We start from the raw sequence: 6,000 nt of genomic DNA, 5'->3' as shown, positions 1-6,000 counted from the left end.
TGGCACAATTTATACACTCTGAGAGTGAGCAGCCTGTGAGAGCAAGAAGACAAGGATGCTTCATCTTTGTCATTCTTCCAGAATCAGAATCAGATGATCTGATGAACAGAAGTCCCTTCAAACCAAGACTTCTCTTAGGATCAGAGGTATCTTCTCTCTGGGTTTTCAAAGATTTCCTCTTCTTCTGTTTCCTCTGCTCATGGATGGTGAGCCTACTGACCTACCAGGAACTCTCATATTATTTATTTACAGAGTATGCTGCCTCCAGAGTCTCAAACAAACGCTTTGCTAACACCGCATTGATAAAAAGATAAGGCAAAAACATATAATTTGGATTGGGATATATTATTTTATCCCAGATTTATCTTCCCTTTTAAAACAACAATTGGGTCTGCTCTTCTCAGGTATGCACAAATATTGTCAGACAGTCCTGGTCATGAAGAATTTACAGATACACAGCAATTTTTTGGCAAAGAATCCAAGCAAAATAATCGAAATGCTTGGAGTAGTGACACTTGTGCAATGGGTACTTCAAGTCATGCAACTGATGTAGAATATTCAGATATTTAAGCCCTGAGGGCAAGAGGCAGCATAAATGCAGATAGTTTCCACCTTTATGGTGTAAATTTTGGCAACTTGCTCATCTCCTTTAAGCCTATTACCTCATCTGGGAAATGGTGATAATAGTACCCGCTCTATCTCATACAGATTATTTGAATCAAAGCACTGTATACACTGAACGATGCAATGCAATCATATTACTGTTTGTTATTTTCTTTACAGGGAACTAACTTGCCAAGAAGTTTTTAAACACAATAATTAGCTAAATTTTAGATGCCCTAAGGATTTAAAAATCTAGCCTAAGACAGTTGTGAAATCATGTATGTACAAAGACAGTCGTTGCAGGGCTGTTTCAAAGATGAGAAACAATGTCCATCAACAGGGAATTATTTCAAGAAATTATGGTCCATCCTACATTCGATTATAATATAGCTGTTAAAAAAGTAAGGTAATTTTATACATACTGATAAAAAACAATCTTAATATGTACTAGTAAGTGAAAAAAGGTGGCTAGATGCAGAATAGTGTATACTCCCGTTTGAATCATAAGATATATATATGTTTATATATGAAGTATCTCTAAAAGGATAAAATGAACTTGTCACTGAATATCCTCTATACTGTTTGAATTGTGTTCCAGGTTTTAGCCCTTAAATAAAAAATTAAATCTAGCCATAAAAGCCTCAAATACCAGCAAAATATGAAACAGTATGGGTAATGATTATTATTGTCAATATAAAAAAAAGCTTCCTTCAAATCAAAAAGAAAAAGCTTGAGGGGGCAGAGCCAAGATGACAAAGTAGTCAGATGCTTCCTGTGGTCCTTCTTACAACAGAGACCGGAAAAAACAAGTGAATCAATTATATATGATAATCTAGGAGCCCTGAACATCAAAGGCAAAGTTGAGGAATTGGACTGAGTGGCAGGGGGAAGGACAGATGGTCCAGAAGCAGCGAGGAACGGCCAGACCTGAGCTGGCGGGAACTCACACCCTGCAGGCCGGATCTGCTGGCACGAGTGTGATGAGGCAAGCAGTGGTATTCAGGATGCATTTTCCACATCAGGAGAGATCGAGCAGTGGAGAGTCTACTCACGCCTCCAGAACCAGTGAAAAGCGGTGTTCAATTGGTGAAAGATAAGTATATGAGTTTAACTTACCATGCGGATCAAAAAACACCCCTTTGGGAAAAACCTCTCTCCCATTTACCTGCCCTATTCCTGCTCTGCACTGGTCCAAGCTAGCTTCACAGATTGCCATGTCCCCTGGGCTGGAAATATGACCTGTCAAGTGCTCTAAGCCATTCTCCTGGCCTTGGAGAGAGAACAAATTAACAAACGGGAAAAAATAATCTGCCAGCTCCCCTAAGCCGGGAACTCAGGGCAGAAATAGCTCCTTTGCCTAGGCACAAGCATAAGGGCTCTAATGGACTTTGAATGCCTTTCACCCCTGCACAGATCTGTGTGGGCCCATGTCAACAGCAGAGGCCCTCATTAGCACAGTACAACGGTATATACCTGAAGTCAACCTCAACTGTGTCAGCTATATGGTGGAGTGGCAAGTTCGTGACATTTGACATCGCTCCACCTATTAAGCAGGGTCCTCACTTAACCACATCAGGGGCCTGAGGACTGGTGGCTCCACCCACACCACCTAGATACCAGCAACAAGGGTCCAGGGATAAGTGGTGCCTCCTAGTCCTTACGACAGCATTGCGTGCCCATTGTCTGGCTGCAAAACCCACCCACCTACGTGTCTAGGGAACAGGAACACGTTTTCCTCACAGACAGGGGCAGCTGTCAGCCCCCTGCCTTGCTCAGCACCTGACCCTCTACTACAACCAGATACCTGTGTCTACATCACTAAGGGAGAGAGCTTGCACCACACATGTGGTGACTGACTACCAGGACACCTGAGCTGAATCCATACAAGAAAAGTGAATGGACTCCTGGGCTCATATACCTAGTAACAGCTCTAAACACCTGGTGACAGGACGTTAGAGCTTCGAAGGTGCCAATAATCAAATAAGCTCACATGCGCAGCCTATTTGGGCATATCAACAAAAGAACTAGGACAGAGTAAGGAATCATAAAATAAATAAATACAAGAACTTACTGATGGCTCAGAGACAACAGTCAATATCAAATCACATAAAAAGGAAAAACCATGATGCCTTCAGCAAGCTCCCAAAACAAAAAATCAGGAAATCTTCTAGATGAAGAAAACTTCCTGGAATTACCAGAGGCAGAATACAAAAGATTAACACACAGAACTCTTCAAGCAATCAGGAAGGGGATCAGGCAAAATGCTGAACAACCCAAGGAGCACACAGACAAAGTAAAGGAGGAACTTAGGATGATTAGAGAAGAGCATAATGACAAATTTAACAGGCTGCAAGAATCCACAGAAAGACATCATACAGAAATCCAGAAGAGTATAAAATTTCATAATGAGACAACTCAATAGAAAGCCACAGGAGCAGAACTGAGGCAATGGAAGTCAGATTTAGTGAGACTGAAGGTAAAGCATTTGACACCAACATATTTGAGGAATAATCAGATAAAAGAATTAAAAAAAGAAACCCTAAGAATTTTGTGGGATTCTATCAGGAGGAATAACCTATAAGTGACTGGAGTACCGAAACAGGGAGGGATAACTCTTTTGTTGGTAGAAAACTTCCCTGATATTGAGAAAGATGAGAAGGTATCTATCCAAGATGCTCATCAAACTCCACACAAGGTAGATCCCAAAAGTCACCAAGACATTATAATTGAACTTGCCAAAACCAAAGGTAAAGGGAGAATTTTAAGAGCGGCTAAGGATAAATGACCAGTCATCTACAAAGGAGAGTCAATAAGACTAAGCTTGGACTACTCAGCAGAAACCATGCAAGCATGGCAATGGGATGACATATATAAAGCCTTGAAAGAAAAAAATTGCCAACCAGAATTACATACCCAGCAAAAATGTCTCTCAAGTAGATGGCGAAATTAAGATATTTCCAGATAAACAGAAGTTTAGGGAATTTGCAGAAACAAAACCTAAATCACAAGAAATACTAAAGGGAGTCCACCGGTGAGAAAATCAATAACATCCGATAATAGCCCAAGACTAGAACATAGGACAGAGCAACCAGATACCAACCCAGATAGAAAAATCACAAAAATAAATCGAAGCTAAAACACTGAAAACAGGGAAACAGAGATGTCATTAAGTAAAAGACGACAACATTAAAACAAAAAGGACGGCCTAAAAAATGTAGTCATAGATCTTTTATATGGAGAGGAAGTCAAGGTGATATAAAAAAATAAAAGATTGGTTTTAACTTAGAAAAATAAGAGTAAATAGCAAGGTAACCACAAAGGAAACTAACAATCCTACACTTCAAAATAAAAAACTAGAAAAACATGATGACTCAGCAAATATAAAATCAACAACAATGAAAAGGATGAAAAGAAAATACATAAAGAAAAATGACTCAGCACAGAAAATTCAGTGGAACAAAAACTGTGAACAAAAAAAAAAAGACATCGAAATGACTACACTAAACTCATACCTATCAATAATTATGCTGTATGTAAATGGACTAAATGCATTAATAAGGAGACAGAGTGGCAGAATGGATTAAAAAACATGATCTGTCTATATGCTGCCTACAAGAGACACATCTTAAAGACAAAAACAAAGACTCAAAGGATGGAAAAAAAATACATCACGCAAACAACAATCAAAAAAAGAGCAGGAGTGGCAATATTAATTTCTGACAAGACAGACTTTAAAGTAAAATCCACTACAAAAGACAAGGAAGGGCACTATATAATGATTAAAGGGTCAATACACCAGGAGGACATAACCATATTAAATACTTATACACCTGACGACAGGGCTCCAAAATACATAAAATCTAACAGCATTGAAAAGAAAGACAGGCAGCTCCACAATAATAGCAGGAGGCTTTAACACACCACTTTCGATGAAGGAGAGAACATCCAGAAAGAAGCTCAATAAAGACATGGAAGATCTAAATGCCACAATCAACCAACTTGACCTCACAGACATATACGGGACACACCACCCAACAGCAGCCAAGTATACTTTCTTTTCCAACGCACATGGAACACTCTCCAGAACAGACCACATATTAGGCCATAAAGCAAGCCTTAACAGAATCCAAAACATCTTTTCTGACAATAAAGCCATAAAAGTAGAAATCAATAACAGAAAAAGGAAAAAAAAACCATGGAAACTGAACACACCTTGTTCAAAAACTACTGAGTTGTAGAAGAAATTAAGGACAGAGTAAAGAAATTCACAGAATCAAATGAGAATGAAAACACATCCTACCAGAACTTTTGGGACACAGCGAAAGCAGGTCAATTGATAGCAATAAATGCCCACATCCAAAAAGAAGAAAGGGCCAAAATCAAAGCATTAACCCTACAACTTGAACAAATAGAGAGCAGCAAAAGAAACCCTCTGGCACCAGAGGAAAGCAAATGATAAAAATTAGAGCAGATAAAAGGACACAAACCACAATCAACAACACACAAATGCCAGAAGATAAGCTAGATAACTGGGATCTTCTAAAAATTGAACACTTATGCTCGTCAAAAGACCTCACCAAAAGAGGGAGAAGCTACAGACTGGGAAAAAATTTTTGGCTATTACGAATCAGACAAAGGTCTAATCTTTAAAATCTACAAGAAAATCTAACACTTCTACAACAAAAACCAAATAATTCAATTAAAAATGGGCAAAGGAAATGAACAGACACTTTACCAAAGAAGACATTCAAGCGGCCAACAGACGCATGAAGAAATGCTCTCGACCACTAGCCATTAAAGAAATGCAAAGCAAAACCATAATGAGATACCATCTTACCCCAGCATTGCTGGCACAAATCAGAAAAACAGGAAATAATAAATGTTGGAGAGGTTGTGGGGAGATTAGAACTCTTATGCACTGCTGGTGGGAATGCAAAATGATACAACCATTTCGGAAAATGATATGGCACTTCTTTAGAAAGCTAGAAATAGAAACACTGTATGATCCAGCAATCCCACTGCTAAGAATATATCCTAGAGAAATAAGAGTCGTCACATGAACAGACATATGCACACCCATGTTCACTGCAGCATTGTTCACAATAGTAAAAAGATGGAAACAACCTAGATGCCCATCAACAGATGAATGGATAAACAAACTAGTACATACACACAATGGAGTATTACGCAACAATAAAGGACAGCAATGAATCTGTGAAGCATCTCATAACATGGATGAATCTGAAGGGCATTATGCTGAGTGAAATAAGTCAATTACAAAAGGACAAATACTGTTTGAGACCACTACTGTAATGAAAAAGTTTATCCACAAAAAGAAACAACCTTTGATGGTTATGAGGGAGGGGAGGGTTAGGAAGGGAAAAACACTAAACAGAT

This window comes from Loxodonta africana, chromosome 15 (assembly GCF_030014295.1).
Source record: "Loxodonta africana isolate mLoxAfr1 chromosome 15, mLoxAfr1.hap2, whole genome shotgun sequence".
Lineage (NCBI taxonomy): Eukaryota > Metazoa > Chordata > Mammalia > Proboscidea > Elephantidae > Loxodonta > Loxodonta africana.
This window is presented reverse-complemented; position numbering follows the sequence as displayed.